Source organism: Protopterus annectens, chromosome 6.part0 (assembly GCF_019279795.1).
Source record: "Protopterus annectens isolate FY-2018-M chromosome 6.part0, PAN1.0, whole genome shotgun sequence".
Taxonomy (NCBI): domain Eukaryota; kingdom Metazoa; phylum Chordata; order Ceratodontiformes; family Protopteridae; genus Protopterus; species Protopterus annectens.
This window is the reverse complement of record NC_056737.1, coordinates 1082303743-1082328311: the sequence shown is the minus strand read 5'-3', so window position 1 is coordinate 1082328311 and position 24569 is coordinate 1082303743.

The following is a 24569-nucleotide window of genomic DNA, read 5'->3' as shown; positions in this document are numbered from 1 at the left end:
ACCACACTTACCTGTAATCCTGCCGTAATATCCCACTCTCACCTTAAAAAAAGGGCATCTATCCCACAAAATAATCACATCCCATACATAGCTCTGCATTTCGCCCAGAGACATGTACCCATCACACAATCTAACCATACCAATCATCTGTATTGTATGATGCCCACACACCTCCCTGTAGGGTGTGAGGCTCCAAATTCTAAATTGCCCACATTGAAAGCAGCTGTTGCTGCCAAAGAAATGCAGAGCCATGGTCCTTTCCTACACCCATCCTGCACATCCTTACTTGATTCTCCTCTTGTTTGTCCCCCTGCTTTCCCCAATTTCACCACTGTCCTATCCCCCTTTTTTCTTTTATTTATTTGAAATTAGCATGGGTTTAAGTGGCCTTAAGCAGGTGTAAGCTAAGCTAAGCTCACATAAGCGTCGTTTAGCTCCGAGCAAACCCACAAAAACCCACTTGCAACTGCTTTAAAGTGCCTTAATCACTCTGTCTCCAACAGCCCCTGTTCTGCCCAGCAACAAAATAATCAGACCTTGCAAGTCTCAAACCCAGGACCCTGCACACTATAGCCAAAGTGATTTACCAGTAAGCCATTTCAGATATAAATAAATTTGATGTTTTCTCAAACATATCATCCAGCACAGTCATTCAACAGTAGGGGAATGTATTTATATATGTAGATGTATGTATGTATATATCTATATATATATATATATATATATATATATATATATATATATATATATATATATATATATATATATATATATATATATATATATATATGTATGTATATAGTAGGGGAATGTATTTATATATGTAGATGTATGTATGTATATATATATATATATATATATATATATATATATATATATATATATACACACATATATATATATATATATATATATATATATATATATATATATATATACATATATATAGATATGTCTACATATATATGTTTATATATATATATATATATATATATATATATATATATATATATATATATATATATATATATATATATATATATATATATATATATATATATATATATAAACAAAAAAAAAAACACAACATAGCCACAACAAGTTAACATGTGTATTGCGTTTGCACATTGGATGCACACTCTGAACCTCTCACTGCAAAACATCTTATAGGTTCATAGGTTCATAGGTTCATACTAGGCTATCTGCCCTGGGACAATTATAAGCCTAGCCCGATTCTGTATGGCTTACGCCACCCCTTGATTTGAGTATACTGTGCCCTTTTTAAGGTTTAGTTTACTGTGCCTCTGTCTAATAGTGACATGGGAGTAATCCCTGGGACAAACCTACGATCCCCCATCCACTTATCGAGATTCTTCTTGAAGAGATTCAGTGAGGTGCTCTGCCTCACATGAACTGGAATTCTATTCCAGAGCGAAGGGAGCCTCTGGGTTATGAACCTGTCCCTCCAGCAAGTTCTATTTATTTCTGTGCTGAGGTTCAAGTCCCTCAAGCGTGTGGCTCTAAGGGATTTAGATTTACTGAGGTGGAGCATGTCCATTAATTCTGGATTTGACATAGCTTTGTATGTCAGGCATAGATCGCCTCGAAGTAGGCGGTACGCAACTGAGTAGAGCTGGAGTTTTTTTAACCGAACAGTATATGGCATCTGTTTGAGACCATTGATCCTCTTGGTGAGATACTTTTGGGGTCTTTCTAATTGCTGCAGGTGTCGGGTAAGGTACATCCCAAAAGGGGCATTGTATTCTATGATGGGCCTGATGAGGGATGAATAAAGGGGCACGATTACCTCTCTTGATCTAGATGTGATCAAAGGCACTGTTAATGGGGGGTGAAGGGGCCCAAAATAAGTACCTCTTGTAATTATTGATATCATCCCCTCCTCCACAGTTGACCAGATCTGCTTTGCAGCACAATAACCAACACTTGCAAGTCTCATACCCAGGATACTACACAACCTAGCCACAACAAGTTAACAGTAATCAATCTCAGCTGTACAATGTCAGGATGATATCAACAACATATGCAGAACAGTCTGTGTACCATAGGGAATGTACAATGTGGAAGCAGTAAACATTCTAATGATACATACACACACACACACACACAGACAGATATATATATATATATATATATATATATATATATATATATATATATATAGATATATATATATATAGATATATATATATATAGATATATATGTATATACACATACATACACATATACATATATTACTACTTATAGATATGTATAAGAAGATATTTAGAGGGTGCACAGCTTATCGAACAGCCAGTATTCCTACAGTTGCCACCATTTAAAATGGACAGTGTTTGATTCTTTCATACAAAAGACCATTATTGCATGAAACATATACCCACAGACAAGTCAAAGGATATGACACCACACACAAGTTTGCATACATAGACATGTTTATTTGTGTACTATTTCAGTTGTATATGCCTTTTCGTATAGCAGTTAGGTGATTGAAATACATAATAACTGAGTAATGCAACTCTCAAACAAAACATTTGATATAGTAATCTGAAAGCATAACATATGTTGCTGTCCAGGTCAAGGCCTTCAAGTAGTACAACAGTAAAAACAAACACTTGCCTTGAAGATAAGAATCAATTAACACTAATTAATTACAGATGTAGTTCAGCAGCCTCCAATTACAGTCTGTACTCAACCCCTAGGGGGAAAAGAATTAAGTTGTCACAATGAAAATGTATCTGTTACATAACAATGCTTAACTTAAAACACCACTATCACACTGACAAATAGAACTGTCTGTAAGACAGTAAGCACTAGCCCACCACTGTTCCCATGGTGAAATGTATAAAAATGTACAGCCATGTACCTTCATGTGTCTTACTACTGATATCCCTCAAATGTTGTAACAGCCTAGGTTAAAAACAGTGCATACCAGTCCCTCATAGAATGACTTACAAGGGCATATAACAGTGTTACATACACTGACCTCTGGACTGTACAAGGTCACATGTTTTGTCCAGCTGTAGCCCTCATATATATGGACCCTACCCCACAATTTGTGTGGGAGTCCACATCACTGGAATGATAGCAGGAATGCCAGCACTAAATAATGATAGGCCACTACTTAACAGCCTCTTATTGCATGACATATGGACAAAGCGTGGCATACAGGTGGAGGACAGAGGCTAGAACACAGGGCCATATTTGCAATATTGCTGTTATACACTGTGAAAGTAGCTGGTGTTACAGGATTGGTTGCAACATACCCTTACTCAGGAATATGAAGTCAGAAACACAAATGGATATAGCCATGTACTGATAGCACTCAACAGAGACAATTCCACTGATATATCAGAGACAAGACCTGTGTGGTGAACAGACAAAACTTAACAGCCAATCCTCTGGCCATCATGTGGATAGGCCCACAGTTGAGAGCTGTGCAGACAGACTGCATTCCATGCAAAACTAGCATGAACACACAAACCCTGTAAAACTAGCGGTATTCAATGCATATAACAACAATACTCACACTGTACGTAGGTCTGGAACTTTATACAAATATGTAGTTGGCCTGTGTTTGCAAGTCCTGTTGTAAGAGGTATTGTTACCTGCTGTCTGTAACACTGCTGCCCACACACAGGAAAGGTGTCTTCCATACAGGAAAGGTAAAGGGACAACGTCCACAAGATGTAGCATTTTATAGTAGTGGGTTGCCATGACAGTGGTAATTGGAAGTACTACACAGCTGGCTGCATGCAATTAGCAAGTGGTGAACACTGATTGGTGCAGAGGCCATCACCTGATCATGAGCATCACCTACAAAATCCATGCTGCAACCTATTCAAAGCAGCTCAATCCCTGTAGTGGAGAGAGAGAGAGAGAGAGAGAGAGAGAGAGAGACAGAGCAAGAAAACTAAAACTACAAACCAAACCAAAACAAAAGTATATAACACAAGGGACACATAAAAGTGTACCTAGAAGAGAGGACAATACTACAACAGGTATGTGAAACATATATGCATGTAATCGCATGTAGTACTTGGTCTGTAATAATGGGATAGATGATGTGGAAAGATTTATATGTGCCATCAAGACTTGTTGAAATGATGTCCTGCTGAGCAACTACTATGGACATAGCATCTGGCCCTGTGGGCATTGGGCCATACCTGTCAACTGTGCAGATCAGCACTGAATGACAAGATGTAAGCCATCATAGTGTATGTTCTTTACCTCAAGACATGTATATTAGTGTGGCAAATAGCTGGAGGTGGAAGTTATGAAGTTATGATAGAGACATGAGTTTCAGACCCCACCGCCTGCAGGACAGTCATGTTGATGTGAAATGTATCATGCACAAACGTCATAGGTTTGTAATAGGCTTACCTGCAATCTGTCCCTATATATATCCCCTTAATGTTAGGCTGTGTCCACATGTCACACCCTTCTGTTTTGTAGCAAGGCAGAACAGTGCAGCTGTGGAGGAAGGAGATTTAGAGAGTGTGGACCTGATGTTTGAATGCACTATATATATATATATATATATATATATATATATATATATATATATATATATATATATATATATATATATAGATCTACATGTATGTCTACAGGTATACAGACACACACACACACACACACACATATATATATATATATATATATATATATATATATATATATATATATATATATAAAAACAAAATATATATCATATATATATATATATATATATATATATATATATATATATATATATATATACAAATACACACACACACACACACACATATATATATATATATATATATATATATATATATATATATATATATACACACACACACACACACACACACACAAAGTAGTAACCAGGAGTGAAATGGACAGTTATGTCTGGTGTGAAATCCATGTTGGGAACACATTGCCCTTGTGAAGGTGAGATTGGTATGTTGGGGAAGAATAGTAGGTATATTTGGGGAGGTAGGTTGGGTTGGAACAGAGGCAGTATATGACACATGTGGTGGGTAAACACCTTGGATGGGGAGTGGTGTTTGGAAAGTGGAAGCCCATGAACCCCCAAATGGAAACAGTGGGACCAAGGTCCCCACCTATGGGCAGTTACAACTGCACCTTCACGGCCCTGAAGGTGCCTGAGCTGGGGTCTGAGCAGGAGGAGCATGCAAACCCTGTAATTGTGTACTGAGGGCCTCAAGGTGGTGTAGCACATCCCCCAAGTCTCTGTGGAGCTCCCTATGCACCACACCCTGGACCTGACTTCAGGTGACAGGATCCTGCCTGTGTGTGCTCCAAGGAGGGGGACGAACACCATCCCCTGAGGTGGTTCCACCTGAAGGTAGTGCAGGACCAGCAGATGATGAGGTCTCGGGGTGGGTCCCAGATGAGCTTTAGCCAGGTAACATGGCCAGATGAGGTGAGAGAGGTGGCTCTGTTGGGAAAAGGCTTCCCAGACATGTTATTGTGTCACAGTCATAGAACATATGTGGGTAGTAACAGTCCACACAATCCAGGATTACTTCTAACAGCATGCATAGATATCCCCATTAACACAAAATACCAGATTTGGAGCAGTCACATAGCAAACAGAACACATGCATATATGAAACCATAGTGGCCCTTACAATGGCATGCAGGTGACATTGTTAGCAACAGGCCACCAATGATAGTATTTCAACATGGAACATGACTAGAAACACATTGCACTATTTGTCGTACAATACGATATACAGTAGGTTTGCTGTAAATATACCCGTTGAGTTGTGTGTTCAGATTATTGTTGCAGATATGGTGGGAGGGAGACAGAGATGTCAATTAACAACTATTATATCCTTGAAGTATGAGGTCCTCAGACCTTTTTTCCTCTTTATGTCTTTCAGGCACAATGTCTAGAGAGCGGCTGTCAATTTATTCCCCCCAGGAAAATTATATGGTTATCAACTGCCTGGTGCAGCACAACCACACCCTCTTTGGCCATACAGCCCATGATCTGCAGTAGAGGACTGCCCTGTGGTATGAGCTTGTCCACAGGGTAAACGATGTTGGCCTGCATAACCACAGTTATGAATAGGTCCAACATCGGTACACTGACCTCATCTGCCACGCCATTCAGCATGCTGTTGCAGTTTAGAGGAACCAGCTAGCCACAGGGGGGGTCATGCCATCCACTCCCCCATGACACATGCTGAGGAGCTCCTCGCCAGCCTCAGGGCACCTGCCCACCAACAAAGCCAAGACCCAGCTGATAGCATTGTGGAGGTGGGTGCTACTCACACAATGGACGAGGAGCATGCAGGTAAAGCCACAGGGCACATCAGTAGACCACTGTTGTTTATCCATCTGCATCTGTAAAGTTTCATCATGTATATGTGAGATAAAATATATATAGTCTGTTGCTGCAGTGTAGTAATAAACAGATGTGCATAATCTGTAGTATTGTGGGTTTGTACTGTTGATGTAGTGAAATGCTGCTCCCGCCCTGTACCAATGCCACAGGTGTGGCTACTGACATCACATCTCTCACACAACTATGTAGGTCCCTCTGGTATACCTCCGGGGCAGCAGCCTGTAGCTGGTGAGTATGGTGTTGTTTGTTCAGGTTTGCCAATACACCTGCCATGTTATGGCCATGGTATGTGCCATGCACACATTTAACACACCTACCCATAATGCATGCTGTACATGTTCATTTATTGTTGCTGTTAGCTGCACTGCATCACAGTGGCCACCATGATGGCATATCTGAAGGGTATATAAGAGTCCTGCTATATAACTAACAACCTGTCATTGCAAGATGTGTGCACAGAGATAAACATAATGGTGGGACAAATGGTCTACAGTAGGAACATGTCTGAAACATCACCCTTATACAGTGCTACAACAGTGTATATGCCACTATTACAATGACAACTGTTACAGATCTACACAACAGCATATCACAATACCACATTCCACAACCCTTACAACCTGTAATGTGGTCCTGACATGAGCAATGAATATGTAATATGGAATCCTATGTTAGGACAGCAAATATGGGGAATACATACCTTAACAAACACTGGAAGAATATGTGTGCACACTCTCCAAATAACATATTGTGGAAGCAAATAAAAACACTTGTGAAAGCTCTCTACAATCACCAAATAACACCAAAAGAGAGTGACTGCTATAGGAGAGGATGAATAGCCAAAATGTATTGTAAATCCACACAACAGTCAAAAATATGAACGCCTTTACTGCAATCGCGTTTTCATCCTATTAAAATGGACTTCATCAGATAAAATTATTCTCAACCATCACATACTTTTATACAATTCATTAAAACTCTCACTAATAAAAAACAAGTAATACTGTTTAAATGATAAAATCAAATTTCCGTTTGGGCTCATTAATAATACATGACCGTGGTTAATTCCCTTCTTCATTAAAATTTATCCTATTTAATACCACAAATCTGTTCTTAATTAATATGCATATATTATATCCTTTACAGTTTCTCTTAAGAATATTTATTAATATATTAATTTATTTATTGCAATAAACATTTAAAAAGATTTTTTAAAAAAATATAAATACTTCATTAAAAATCTAATTGATGAAACCTTAATGCAATCATGAATTTAAGAAAGATAAAATTCACATTCCAACAGTGCCACCTTCTGTTGTTCAATATTACATCTTCTGTTTTTAAAAAAATCCCTTTATAGCTTGGCAGCTCTCAATTTCAAAAGGGGAAGAATAGATATGTGTTCATTGAGACCAGGGGTTTTATTTGCTTCCAAAGTTATTTGCCACCATAATTCCTTATAACCTATTGTTTCCTCCCAGGGGCCTCCCCTAATATCACTTTTGATTTGTTCTAAGACAAAAAAGCGAAATTTATAACCCTCATGAAGCTTAGAATGTTTAAATAAGGCATTAGTGTCTTTCCCTTTCATTATATCGTAGGTGTGCTCATATATTATTTTCTTGAGGGTTCTCTCTGTCTTGCCCACATAGAAGGAATTACACTTTTCACAAGTGACAAAATATACTAAACCCCTGGATTCACAATTAAAATAACCTTTACTAGTTAGCCACTTCCCTCTGCTCTCCAGGTAAATTTTCTCCACATTTATTATAAATTCACATTGATTGCACTTTCCACATTGTGGAAGCAGCTTTTGAGGTGCTGACAGCATTCACTCTTCATGAGTATGCACCTTCCATCAAGTACAGGTCCTCAATGTCACACCAAGAAATGGTCTGCTGTCCAAGATGTATGTCCATCACATTTGCCCACTCATTTGCAACAGAGGCAGCCATGGCTTGCACACATCTTACAAGCCATGGAATGGATCCCATACCCAACAGGTAGCATGCAGGAGTGGGACATGTAGCCTCACCTCACCATTGCATATACCATGGCAAACAGTGCAGACAGTCATGTATGTAATGAGGAAGTATGGGACAACATTAATGTAAAAAATAAACAGATGGCCATCCAAGACAGATGACGACACATGTTGCAAACTGGCCATGGAGGCTGCCTAGAAACATGCCGCAACACTGTGGGAGTTGTAGGAATGTCTAACAAGTACTGGCTGTGCAGTATCTGTGTTGACAATCACCTGGACTCTGCATAAGTGTGGCCTATGTGTTAGAGTAATCAGATAGGACAGTTGTTTCACAGGAAACATCAGCCAGGGCTCGCTACAGGTAGCATATGCATAATATCAAAAGTCCCCCAAAGGCATGTGTTGCAATGTGTAATGGTGTACCAAGACCAAGTTCGAAACCTACAGACAGTATCAATTAAGATACATGAGCTGCACAAGCAACACCTCACTCCACCTCAGGCCCACCATCCCCATCTGTACCTTGCTGGTGCCAATGTACACCTGTATGTTTGCCATTCATTAGCAGGGACTAGGCCGGTACACATGGTGTTCTGAATTTGAGACACTGCAAAATGACACTCATGTGTGGCTGATAGTTGTCAAGCATCTGCAAAAATGCTGAGGATGGGGAGGGGTGACATCCTGAAACACAACAGTGAAATGAAGCAGACATCCAAAGCTCTCTAAGAATGGCTGTATCTGCACAAAGTTAAGGTCATGAATTGTGTCAGGCAAAACCCTGACTCTACAGCAATAGTGAAGGCACTGTGTGATCTCCAAGGTCTGTGCACATGAGCTGACCTTGCAATCTTGCAGAGTTGGGGGACATTTGTAGGGCAGAGTGACCAAATACTGGCAAGTGCAGATGGGCCATGCTAGTATACCTCTTCCATGAATAGTGACTGCTGTAGTACACCTAACAGTTGATACAGCAAACCATCATGTTAAGTGTGTGCACACCTATACACCCACATATTGTATGCATCTCAATCAGCATCTGCACAACTAACAAATTTGTTTGATACTGCATTTGATTGCACAGGTCATATTCACATATCAGGTTTGTGTAATGTTAACATATGCAGTATTGTGGCCCCATAACATATCAGGGAAGAGGGTACCATGTGAATAAGGGTGTGTACACTCCTCACAGCCACAGTAAGCTTTGAAGGTTGTCAGTGTAATTGTATTTTATTGCTCATACATGCATGATGAGATCTGCAAATCAGACATCAGGCATTCACTATTGACATCTGTCCACATATCATCCCAGGTATGTGTCAGACAAACACATAGAGGCTGTGAGTAGCAGAGCAAACATAACTGACACACATATACATATTCAGCAATGGTGTGCACACCTGTGAGGTATGGTGCACAGTACATGCCAGGGTGCTGAACATGTGCACAGCAATACTGTGTACATGGGTGCAGTGTGTTACAGGGGAAGGGGCCATCACCTACTAACAAATGTCATGCATCACAGAGATGTATAATGTTGGTAACAGGGATTGACAATAGCTGCAGTACATGCTGTTCAGTGCCATATGTCATGCATGTTGACATATGGGTAATGAGAGGTCTGTGTGTAATATATTTGTGCAAGTGTGTGTGTGTGTGTGTGTGTGTGTGTGTGTGTGTGTGTGTGTGTGTGTGTGTGTGTGTGTGTGTGTGTTTCTGTACAGTTAAGCAATGACGTACAGGTCTTAAAGTGTGTTTCTTGTTTTCCCCTCACAGGTGGCGAGGTGGGTCAGAGTCCCTCCTGCAGGCAAACTGATGTCAGTGTCCATACAGACTATGACAATGATGATAGGTGTGGTGAGGCACAGGCAGGGTTGTCAGGGGCTGAAGCTGTGCCATTGGTTGACATCCCACTGTAATCCACCCCATCCTCACACACAGTCACATTTCCTATACATACCGCATCACCAGTGGCCATAGATGAGGGACAGTTGCTGAGTGGTGGCATGGGACAGGACAGTGTGGTGACTATGGCAAGTGTGTCTGGACATAGCAGCCATAGCCAGATGCCTGGTGAGGTACCACACAGGAAGATAAACATGGGTGCTCATAGGAGAGCTGCTGGTCATCATGCCCCTGGCAGAAGTGCCACAGCTGGTGTCCACCAGATACATGTTTCAGCCCATCATGGAGGTGCAGGCACGTATGGAACATTATACCAGACAGGGTCTGAGGCTCCAGAGGGCTACTCATTCTGCTGTTATTGACAACATCCATGATCTTGCAGGTGCCCTCCATTATTTTGCAGAGGTCCTAGATAGACGGTTGGGTGAGATGGTGGGAATCCTCAACCGTGCAATGTCTGTGCTTGAGCATATGGTGGGAGTAGTGTGACAGCCACTTGGACATAGGTCAGCAACACCAACAGGTGGAGGTCAACGTGGATGTGCAACAAGTGAGAGCAGTACCTGTAGTGGCAGTACCAGCACCAGCACTGCAGGTGGGGCACTGTCCACACAATAACATAGCAGGCCACATGCACGTGGCCCTGGCTGGTAGCAAGAGGGACCCGGATCCAGTGGACATATGTCATCATCAGGGGAAAGTACTATATCTTGGCTTGTACCTGGTAGTGCATGTGGAACACCTGGCAGGCACAGTTCTCATGTCTGTGGCTGGAGATGGTGAACTGCACACTCTGCCAGGTATGGTCTGCAGCTGTCCAACAAACCCCTGTATAGGACAGCCACATGGCAGAACTGTGTAAATGCACACACACACACACACACACACACACACACACACACACACACACACACACACACACACACACACACACACACACACACACACACATCACCAACTCAGCTAGAGGAACCCCATACCTACACACACCACATCTACAATGCCCAATTAATAATTAAACCCCCTAACACACATACATGATGTCAACCAAACAGGTCAGCCTAGGTCTCTGGCAAACCCACAACACACCCTGTGCATATGATGATACCTGTGCCACATCTCTGTCATCCATAACATTGATGCAGGGACAGGCTAATATGGTTCTGATGCACACGGTGATTGTACTAAAGTGTACAAATGTAATGCTGTGTAACATGTTTTCAGCACTAAAGTTTAATGCTTACATATCAGGATGTATAGCTGTCCAGCAATGATGCATTATAGCTGTTATTAACACTGAGTGATGGTGGTCTCCATAATGTATTCCATTTGTGTTGTAGGTGTCTATGTGTCAGCAGGATGTTGGTCTGCTATTGTTTCCTACAAGGGGTATGACACTGTGATGACACCTTGACTGTGCCATATCCTGGGTACAGCTGAGCACAAGTCACAGGTGTGTATAACAGTTACTGCATGTCCACATGCCTGATAGGTCTGAGGGGTGTATACAGGTGAGTGGATGATGGATGATGTCAGCAGCCCTTCTACAGTGGACAATGGTAAGTGTACTGGGTGGTACACACCACATGTTTGTGTATAACACACACACACAGAGGCTTTGGTGTTGATGCAATACACAGAGAATACTGTACACATGGATGTATGTACTTTTGCAGGGAACCCATTTTAGCCTATGTAATTCCACCAAGACAGAATAGGCACAACATCACATTGGGAAATAATCAGTCTGCTAGTTAATGTCATTGACGATGGTACTGGCAGGGTATATGTCCCCTTCCCCAATGTGGTGCAATCCTCAACTTGGTAAACATAGGTGTGCTGGTGTGGGTGGCACAGCCCTACCCTTTGGAGGGTGTGGGGTGGTGTAGAACCACAGATAGTGTGATTGACAACTACTTAACTGGTTAACATAAACTGTACAGTATTACAGCCAACTAAATGGGGGATACACACAACAATAACCATAATGATGGTGGCTGTGTCCACAAGATCCATACCCAGCTATATATACCAACCCCAGTATCGCTGTACAGCTATACAGTGGGGAAGAGGGCATTTACACATCTACTACTAGTTTTGATGGAATTAATTTCCACAAGATGATACCTGTGAAATGTTAGCATTTTCCAGTCAGTTCTCGGACAGATGACCTCCTGGGACATGTATTTTCTGCAAACTGAAGTAGATCCCTTCACATACACACATACTCTTACCTGGCAACACTGATAGTAGAACTCCTACCTAGGTACGTATTGCTACTAATGTGAGTGGCCTTAATTGCACACACCACACAGCTTTTAGGATGAGGTGTGTCCCAGGTTATTTGTTAAGTGAAGAACATCACCAGGCCTTGTACAGTATGGTAATGGGGGATGTACCGGTTGTTTATGAACAATACATAGTGTGACATACTGTCATATACACATTGACAAACACATAACAGTCATACACACATCTGAGAGACCTGGGTTTTTCAGTGTTAACTACCTTGTCAGTGAATTCATTCTGTTACAGATAAGTTGCACACAGCAAATGCATCATTGGGCTGGATAGTATAATCAGTTACCTGTATGGTTGATGGTGATGGTGGTCCCCATACAGTGGACCTTGGGACATGTACTGGGGGTACCATGGTGTAAAGACAGTATACCCAGCACCCACACCCCACATTAGACATTGTACTCACTGAAACCCATGCTAATACTCTGACATACCCACAATCACACACTGACCAGGACTGCAATACAACCCCTTGTCTATCTCAATAGTGCTACTACAGGGATATGCATCTATTGCACATGCCACAGGGATAGTCGGGTGATGCTTTGTCATGGCTCTCCTATGATCAGCAACATCACTATCCCTTATACTGTATGGCAAGGTGTATTGCATTAGGAGAATGTGGCCTCAGAATGCTGTATCCTATAAATATACACACTTGCACAAAAACACACACTTGCCAGGACTCAAAGGGTAACCCATACCTATCTACACATTTGTACAATGGTGTTGTGCTGGTACTGCAAGCTCCAGGTAGCCCAAAGAGTGAAGAGTGTAACAAGGTACATGTAATGTCCATTACAGCAGCAGCCATATCTAACTATGGCAATGGGGGGTGTAGTGGGTGTGAAGGCCCTCAGGGTATTATCAACTACAGGTGTACAAACACACAGACACTGTTATTCTCAGTAATGCACACGGACACATTTGTCAGTACTGGAGTCCATAGGTGCAGGTGTTCCTATGTGTGTACCAAGATATTGTCCATGGAAAGATGAGAAGAGTAAGGGATGTGGGTACAGTGGTATCATGCCACCTGCCATTTGTCAGCAGGCCATCTATCAACCGATGCACATGAGTGATCCTCAGGGTGAGAGTTAAATGCAACATCCAATCATCTGGTTGCCTCTTGCAGAGGGCCAGTGAGGTGCCCCAATAGACGTGTATGTAACATGTATTACATAACATGGTCAGTTTCTGTCTTGGAGACCTGTACCCAAGCATGTTCTGTTGACTGGTAGTGTAGTTGAGGTATCCATGGCATGTGGTGTGTACAGGGTGGGGATTCCTAGCTGTAGCTGGGCAGATATGTCAGTGTCAGTCAAGCATATATTGCCTGTAAGCAGCCAAGATGGATACCTGACATCTGCACATCTGTACAGAGGACAGACAGACTTCAGATAGCCAACTGGTTATGCATTAGAATGAATGTTTTGACAGATAGATATCTGACACTGATAGGTATGCCATTACTACATGAAAGCAGCCCTCAATGACATGTCCTATATACACAGTAGTCTACAGTTAATATCCACATGTCAGATCAATATCCAGTAGGAAATACTTAATGATACACAGCTCACACACCAAGAACACGATAGTCAGGACTCAGAGTCCATCTTTGCATGTAAGGGTGTTTGGTTCCAGTACTACAATCTGCAATCTACTCTTACTTGGGAAGCACTGTTAACAGTAGTAACGTAATGATGCACTACATGCCAGTGTGACTGCATATAACCTGGGATACTACCCATGTATGAAACACATTCAAATGGAAAAGAGTGTTGTACAAGCCATATATACTCAGGTGTCCTAGACAGTAGACTCACACCCCTTGCTACTGTAATGACAGCACATAGGTGCATGTTATGTACATGGAATTAAATACACTTATTAAAGATGTCATTACCTTGCTATTTTATCAGACTGGAATGTGATCACTGGTTACCAGGACTGAGCCATGCTTAGCAGGTTTCATCATTGCTGCAATATAAAGGCTAATCAGATTTGCGCACTGGTACTGCCTATACTTTTAAATGTACGTTAGCACCGCTTACTGTTGTGCAAATCTGCGCAAACCGCTCAAAACTGCCTTGACCAGTCTGTATCCAACAGTCTTTGTTCTGCCTAGCAGCAAAATATACAGCCCTTGCAGGTCTTGAAGCCAGGACCATGTGCACTATCGTCAGAGCAGTTAACCACTAAGCCATCACAACTATGAAGACATTTGTTGTTTTTTCCAATATATCTGTCAGTACACATACTGAATAGTAGTGAACAACTGCTTTGACTTCTACAATTGTGTAGTACTTGTTAGTGGAAATATTGTTAGATCAGTATGTTGTTATATCTATATAAACACATATTAGATAAATATGGTGGGATACATCTGTGAAGGTAAATACAACACTGTGTACACATAAGGATATGGATATACATATATATATATATATATATATATATATATATATATATAGATAGATAGATAGATAGATATATGTATACATGCACTTACACATATATTTATATATGTATTTGCATTATATATATGATCATATATAGAGCGGTTTACTATCAAAATTGCGAACGGCACTACGTCGACTGTCATATACTCGAACATGGAAGTTCGAAATCGGTAATGTCGAAGGCAAAATAATCAATCTAGGAATGGTTTTAACATGGGTCGAGGTAGGGGAGATGTTTGTAGTTCGGAATACTACTGAACACCTACCTCGACCCATGTTAAAACCATTCCTAGATTGATTATTTTGTCTTCAACATTACCGATTTCAAGCTTCCATGTTCGAGTATATGACAGTCGACGTAGTGCCGTTCACAATTTTGATAGTAAACCTATAGAGCTGTAAAAATATATATATATATATATATATATATATATATATATATATATATATATATATATATGCGTCCTCTTCAGTAGATCGAACGTTTATAAGTTCGAACCACATATGGCCGAGACCATATGTTCGAACTTATAAAAGTCCGATCTGACTGAATGGAAATCTCCGTACAGAGCGGAAAGGGAAGATTTCCCTTTACCCCAATGTAGTGCAATCTCGCAGTTGGTATATTTAAGTAAGGGGGGTGTGTTATAAGTTCGAACATATGGTCTCGGCCATATGTGGTTCGAACTTATAAACATTCGATCTACTGAAGGGGACGCATGTATATATATATATATATATATATATATATATATATATATATATATATATATATATATTTTTTTTAAAGATCTATATATGACCATATATATAATGCAAATACATATATAAATATATGTGTAAGTACATGTATACATATATCTATTTTTCTATCTATCTATATATATATATATATATATATATATATATATATATATATATATATATATATATATATCCATATCCTTATGTGTACACAGTGTTGTATTTACCTTCACAGATGTATCCCACCATATTTATCTGATATGTGTTTATATAGATATAACAACATGCTGATCTAACAATATTTCCACTAACAAGTACTGCACAATTGTAGGTCAAAGCAGTTGTTCACTACTATTCAGTATGTGTGCAGGGAGTCAGTCCAGAGGTATACACAGAACCCCTTAGTGCAAGACGTGTGGACCAAGCCTGACAAAGTCGATGTTTACAGCCATGTAAATGGGGATATCACGAAAATACTGGAATAGATAAGCTCACACAGTTTATGCATTCACACACTCCTGTCTGTCCTGGCACATAATAGCCAGAGAAGCAGAGGTCACAAGCCCACATACTACCTACTAGCAAGTGACATACATCTGTACAGCATCCCACTGCTTTGTCAGAAATACACAACAGTTATGGTGGCCCGGCAACAGTACATCTGACAAATATCTGGACATAACATCACATTGGGTAAATACACTGAGCTGCTAGGCATGTCACAAAGCACTGTGCAAACTACAGGCAGACTGCTACAACACTGGCCTCCATTTATTATGGGGGAATACACATGTACTAGCAAATATAGCAGGCTCTACAGGCATGTAACAGCACGAAGTAACAGACACCTGTGTGAAAGTGCATACCCACAACCAATCTGAACACAGCCACAGTCACATATGGTAAGCGTACTTATTATTACAGTATATGGACTATGTGAACAACACCATCTTCATATGTGCCACTCACACACTAACCCTACATATACTGGGCCAATACACAGTGTATTCCAATGCCTGACTGTGTTATGGGACATGTGTCGGTCTGGCCCTACAAACATGTACGCCGATAGGGTACCATACACTGGAGCAGCATGCAACATCAGATAGAACAGGACCAAGAACAATGACATCTACCACAGTCTGTACACAGGCCAAGGTACATTTTCACAATACACACTCTGTCAACAATCACCGTAAGTACACACACCTCACTACTGTACACACTACAATAGAATGTCCAGGTTTTGTCCTCAAATATAAGGCCTACTATACATAACATGTCTAGCAGTCTGATATCTCACTGGCTTGTTATCAGGTATGATGTCAGTAAATAATGATGTACTGAACATATGCACCTCTTACTGCATGGCATATGTACAAAGGTTGACAGAGTTGTGGCTGGAGGCACAAACACAGGGCTAATATTGACATGTTGCTGTGATAAACCCATACATTTACTGGTGTAACAGGATTTGTTGTAACATATGTCTTCTGAGGGATATGAAGTCAGTAACTCACATGGATGTCACCATGTACTGACTGCAGTCCTCAGAGTATGCTACTACATTTCTAAAGATAGGAAATGTGTGAGTAGCACAACACATGTAAGACTCCAAACACTGGCCAGTCTGCAGATAGTCCTACAGTTGAGAGTTTCCTCGAACACATAACACTGTCATGCCAGATATTAAATCATGTAGAACAGCCATATCCACACAAACCCTGTTAAGCCAACATTACTTCAAATGTAGAAGAGCAATACTTACATTCTGTCCTCATGTCTGGAACATCCTCCTCCTGTTTGTTGGCCTGTCTCCACAGTGTATGTTGTAAGAGGTATATCCAACTACTCTCTGTGATGCTGTTTGTCAAACACCCACATGAAGTCCTGCTCACAGTAAAGGAAAAGGGCCAACACCCACATGAAGTGCTTAGTTATAGAAGTGTGTTTCCATGCAATTGGCTATAGGAATGATACCACAGCTGTTACACATGCAATTAGCTAGTGAGGGACTGCAATTCATGCACAGGCCATCAGCTGATCATGAGCATCACTTACAAAACTCAAGCTGCTGCCTAAGCAAAGCAGGTATAGTTTTCCACATCCACCAGAGAGGGGGTGAGAGAGACAGAGACAAGTAAAAAAGGAAGGGAGTAGGAGATTAAGAGCCAGGCATGTTTGTGTATGATCCATGGGTGGAGAGTGGTATCTGGGCATTATGACAGTTCCCTATATTGTGTACTAATCCATACTGTCACATGGTAATTGCACATGTCTGTAGACATTTATGGCTGATGATTGTCAACAACAATATCTAAAATGTTTGAAAAATGTTGGCCTTGTAATGTTGACAGTGGGACATGTAGCTCCTCAATATAATGATGTAGCAAAACCCACACTGTAATGGATCCTGTCATTACGCAATCACCCCAACACCCACACAGGGCAATGATAACACACAAACACACCATTTCCAGTACTGGGTTTCAAACCCCTACCCGACTATGTATTGCTATTATATTGTTATGCAGTCATTGCACTCGCCACGGAGCTTACATGGTGGAGATTTTTCCAAAGGTATCTTTGAAGGTGAGTGACATCAGCAATAGTGATAAAGGAGGGATAAGGGAAATGTAGTACATGTGACTGTCCAAAAAAGCAGGTGTCAAGGAAAACACAACCACACTCTCTCAGGGAATCACCACACATTCTCACAGTTGGCAGGGTTAGGATTAGAATTCCTACCTAACTAGTTTGCTACACTACAGCATTATGCAGTTATCACATGTGCCACAGAGCTTATCAGGAGGCTATATGGCCAAAGGGTTATTTCAAGGTGACTGACATCAGCAGGCATGCTACAATAAAGCAATGGGAAGTGTAGTGAGTGTGAATGGCTTCAAAATCATTAATCTCTACACACACACACACACACACACACACACACACACACACACACACACTGACATGCATGGGTTCATTGCTTCACAGGCTTGTAGTAGCTGACTGTGCCAGAAGGCTGTACAAGGCTAGGCAAAGGGAATACCTTGGCATCAGGCCACATGATAATGGTCTCCAGTGTGGCTCAGGGATGTAGTTCCTGGATTGGCCCACACAGGTCAGTATTGTATTCACCATCCACTCATCTGGGTTGCTATTGTGGATGGCCAGTGCTGTGCAATGCTTGCCATGTATGTGATCTATATTCCATAACATGGGCAGTGTCTGGGTTGTACACATGTCCCACATGCATGTTCTGTGACATGTGGAAATGTACTTGGGGTCTCTGGGCATGTTGAGTGGACAGATTGTTATCATCTGATTTGGCATTCCTGACCTCATGTGGTGAGACCTAGCTATGGAACTGAGGTCGTGCCTGCACCTTCATTGACAGCATGATACAGGTATTCAGTGGAGTTAGTGGCATCTTTCCATACAGGGCATGCATATAAGGCATGATATTCCCTTTGTGGGTTCCATTTGCAGACTCTACAGTTGTTGCAGGTGTCCAGTGGGGAACATAGCAAAGAACCACTGTAATCATTTATTCGCCTATTGTAGGGATGGAACAGGGTGCCATGTCCTTTTACTTGCTGGATAACACACACTGAGTCAGGAGATGTTACACATTACAGTACATTCTGATGTCAGTGGCAGTGTTGTGGTCAACAGGCATGTAGTCTACTGCAATCACACCGTGGTTACTATCTGTGGGCAATATGCAGGGAACTACCAATATAGTGGTTGTTGCCTAGCCAAGTGTGTTTGTGTATGAGACATGGGTGGAGAGTGTTGTCTGAGTAATACAAGGGTTGCCTATATTCTTCACCGATCCATAATGTCACATGTAGGGCTATGGATTGTCTACTCCAGCCTCTCTGCTGTTTGACATCTGTTGTCCTTGTAAGGTGGACATTGTGACAAATAGTAGGTCCTCAATATAATAATTTAGCAAAACCCACCCCACAATGCATCCTGTCATTACACAATCACAGCAACCTCTACACAGGATACTAATGCAGACATACACACTTGCCCACTGAGATTCAACCCATTACCTAGCTATGTATTACTACTACAGTGTACAGCATTTATCGCATGTGCCATGGAGCTTATTGGATGGATGTTGTCCCAAGGTATTTCTAAGGTGAGGAACATTACCAGCCCTTGTAAATATTGGCATTGGGTGATGTAGTGGGTGAGAGATCCCAAAAACAGTTTTACCCTAATCACATATTTACATTTGTCAGGGGTGAGGTTCAAATCTCTATCTAATAACCTTTATGGACCATTATATTACACATTTACCACATGCACCACTGACCTGATATGGTTTAGGCTTCGCAAAAGATACTTGTAAGTTGGATGATATCTGCAGGACTACTAAAGTCAGGGTCTGAGATATGTACTGGCTGTAACTGGGGACAAAATCCTTGAGGTGCACACATGCATTTGTATACACACAAACACTTACCACAGATGAAATTCAAATCCATAGCTGTATAGTTACTGCTACTCCATTGTTTCACATTTATGGCACACACCACTGAGCTTACAGGGCTAGCCCTTCTCCAAAGGTGCATTTCAAGGTAGACGACATCAGCAGGCTTGCTAAAGTAGGGCAATGGGAGGTGTAGTGACTGTGAACGGCCTCAAAAGCATTACTCTGTACACACACAAAGTTTCACAGTTGCTAAGTCTGGGATTAGAACTTCTACCTAATTAGTATGCTACATTAGAGGATTACGCAGTTATCGCATGAGCCACAGAGCTTATACGGATGATCCTTGTCCAAAGGGGTATTTCAAGGTGACTGACATCATCAGGCTAGCTAAACTAGGACAATGAGGAGTGCAGTGTGTATGAATGGGCCATAAACCATTCCTCTGGAAACACACGCACAACACTCAGTCACACACAACTTTACATTTGACAAGACTGTGTATACGACTGCTGGATTAATAATGACTTGTACTGTCATATTACACAGTTATCACAGGCACCACAGACACTATAGATGGTAAGTATGGATTACTGCTGGACTGGGTTTTGCTGGGATGCATTGTGTTTGGCACTGCAGTTGTCAGAACTTGGCCCTGTCATCAACAGTACTTGCCATAGGCCACCGGGACACAACCCTCCATGCCTACATGCTGATCACTTCCATAATATACAAAGCACAGCAAATAGTCCAAAACAAAAAAGACGCCAAAAACAGGAGTCCGCCAAAATGATTGAAGTATGTCGACCACAATGTAAGGGCAACTGGCAAAGAGACACCAGACCCGTAGATGGTACTATTCAGCACAAATAAACGGCACGTTGCAAGAAAGTTGAAATAAAATTAATTTTAATACCAACAATCGAACAGCAGAAAGCACAAAAAGGACTAAGCGCTTTCACCAGGTATACTGGCTTCATCAGAGTCAAAGTCACAGCAACCTAACACACAGAGCCCTGCATATTGTATCCTGCTAATTTGGCCAGCTCAGGTAATCTGTGCTCCACTGTTATTATACCCACACGTACATGTTACTACATTTCTTCATAGGATTGTGGGGAGGGGGCACACCTGACAACTGTAAACATTTGCTATGGCTGTACTGGTATTTCAGGTACTCTGTTAGCTTCCATTTAATTCTGTATTCTGACCTATCATGCAGACTAGAGGCATATCAGTAGAGTACAGATCTTAGGTTTTATTGACCTACATTTCAGTTTCAGACTTCTTACCCTTCAGAACTAACATCCAACTGTTTGACCTGTTGTAGTCTGTCTGTGTAGGTCTGGAGGGGGGCTGTTCACCATTGCCATCAATCGGAGGCCTTAGCACAGCCTTTCTTTGTGGTCACCTACACCTGTCCTGCTGGCTGAGACTGTTGTTGGATATGTGAGCCTCACTGATATGCATGTGTGTGTCCTATGGACACACATTTGGCTCACCACATGTCCTGCAGTGGGATTTGCCACCTTGTCTAGTACTGCCTACTATGTTGACACCAGTATTTGTTATGGATTTCATGCTGCCCATATAGGTGTCTACTATCTGCTGCCATCCCATTCAGCCACCCGATTCCCTTGCATGCTCACATCCGTACCATAGATACAAGTAGCAGATCATACTACTCCATTCAGCAACTGATAGGGAGAGTGACTTAACCTTGTGGCTGTGCCAGTACTGAGGATGGTGCTGGAGGGCTGACTATGTCAGATGCACATAGTACACTCTCTATACATGGTTAAGTACAGGTAGTGTCATGTTTGGCATCCCTTTTACTGTATGTGTGAGTCAGAGAGAAGTGTCATTCCCTGGGCTCCTACTGTGTCAGTGTATGTGCTATGCATTGCCTCTTTGCCAAAGCCTGGGCATACTGGGCATGCCTCCTTCTGCCTACAGGGGCAGGCTCAGATTGTTCCTCCTCCGAGTCAGTCTGTGCCTGTGCTGGCCTTGGAAACGGTGGGGGGAAGGCTGTGTGGCCCTGCCCCGTGCTGTTCCTGCTGCAGCTGTTTCTGCAGGATCATATTGTATAGCATAGCACATACAATGCAAATTTGGGTACATGTAGCTGGAGAGTACTGCAAGGCTCCACCGGATATGTCCAGGCACCGGAACCATGACTTGAGCATCACAAACACACGCTCTGTTATGATTCTGGTTTGTGCGTGTGCCTCATTATGGAGTTCTTGTTCAGGTGTGTGTGCATTTCTGACGGGTGTTATCAGCCACGACTCCAGTGCATAACCAGCATCCTCCACTAGGTGGCCATATGGGATGTCCCCACTGGCAAATCTCTGGTACAGCTGCGTCATATGCCAGATGTGGGAGTCGCGATAGCTTCCAGGGCTGCCAGCACACACATTCATTATAATGCCTTGAGCATTGCACATGACCTGGCAGTTGATGGAGGGGAAGCCCTTGCAGTTTATGTAGACTCTACCCCCCTCGCTGGGTGGTGCTTTGATGTGTATGTGCGTGCAGTCTATAGCACCCACTACCTCAGGGTATTCTGCTATTTGGTGGAAGAGATGCATATTGCTGGTTAACGCCTCATGGGTGTTGTGGAAATATATGTGCTCACTTATGTGCTGACATGGCATCTTGGATGCTGATGCCTGTGAGATCCCCATTATATCCCCAGTTGGCCTTTGGAAGGTAGCTGTGGCTATTATTCTTAAGCCTACACATACCTTGGTATCCACTGGGATGGGTTCTCCTCTGTTGGTTCTCTGTGTGAGGCATGGCCGGCACAGCTCAACAATTTGCTGTAGGAGGCCCCTGTCCACCTTATAGCGCTCCACTATCTCCAGCTCATGTAGCCCCTGGTAGGTTACCCAGGGTCTGTACACTCTTCCCCTTCTCCTCACTGTGGGTTGGTCATCAGTATTCTCATCCTCACCACCTTCAGCCTCTTCGACATGTTGATTTATGAGAGCAACAGCAGCCCCTATCATTTTGTTAGTTTTTTTAGGTAAAATTTCCCCGTTTGTGTACACCGGTGGTGTAGAGTTTGTGGGAAAAACCATAGGGAAAGGTGTTTGCATAGTTTATAGTACTGTGCTGCGCTGGGTTGGTCTGCTGCCTGTGTAATTGGCTGATTCTGATGCATGTCACCTGCCAGCTATTCTAGTTCTCCTTGATTACCTTCCTACTGCTGTTTTCCTTTCCCATTGCCTTCCTGTTTAAGCCCTGAGGTGTGCCGCGCAAACCCAGTGCTCAGATGTGAATGGAGCTGTTATTTCCTGTTTTTTTGTTTTTGTTTAAAACCTGGTGTGTGGCGTGCACACCCATTTAGGCAATGTAAATACTGCTAGGCAGCTTCAGACACACCCACTTCCTTAGCTGTGCTTAGCTAAGGGCAAACACGGGCCACAGAACTCCAATAAGCTTACAGCAGTCATGACACTCCCCCTCATGAGGTCATCTAGCTCTTAGGCTTAGACAATGGACAAGCTAGCACTGAGGGGAAATCTGTGATTCAGTATCATTCCCTCATTTGCATAGAACTGACTGCTAATGCATGGTTACAAAACCAACAATCAGCCTTCCTCCTTAGCAACCACTATTCCATGGTTTTGTTGTGTTGTACATGCCATTGACTATTATGGCAAAATGATGATTTTGGTTTAAAAGTTTATTTCCAGCTTTTTTTCTTATTTTCAGGCTGATGCCGTTTGTGCACCACTGCCCTATGCTTAAACGGCCAAAATCGGCCAAAAAAAAAAAGTTAATTTTTATAATTTTGAAATTAGTTTTCATGCCTATGATCATATGTGTGGCCATTGGCATGCCTAACCCTTATAATACATGCTTTTTTATAAGCTGTCATGCCTCCATTTTGCAGTTTGCAGAAATGTATTCAGCTACTGGCATGGACGCCTGCCTGCTTCCTGGATCGCTAATTCACCTTATTTGCATGGTATTCACCAGCAAATGAGGTAGTTAGCATACAGGGGCTGTGTCTGTGCAGGAATAGTGCAGGAGCGCTCGTGCACATCCCAGGAGCTCATTCCTGGATTGCACTTTGACCATATTGCCTGCAGTAGCTCTTGCACTATTCCTACACACCGTGCAGAGCTTGCTGAATCCTGGGGAATGAGTGTATTAGTGATGTACAGTTACAGCTCTCCCAAAAGCAGGTGGTAGACACCTTTAATAGAAATGAGTTTAGAAGATATCTCTGTAATATCCAAAAATAATACAGAAACAAAATGGACTACAGCAAAATAAATGAGTTTAGAAAATTAATTGAATAAAATTGTCGTATATGTACTAGCAAA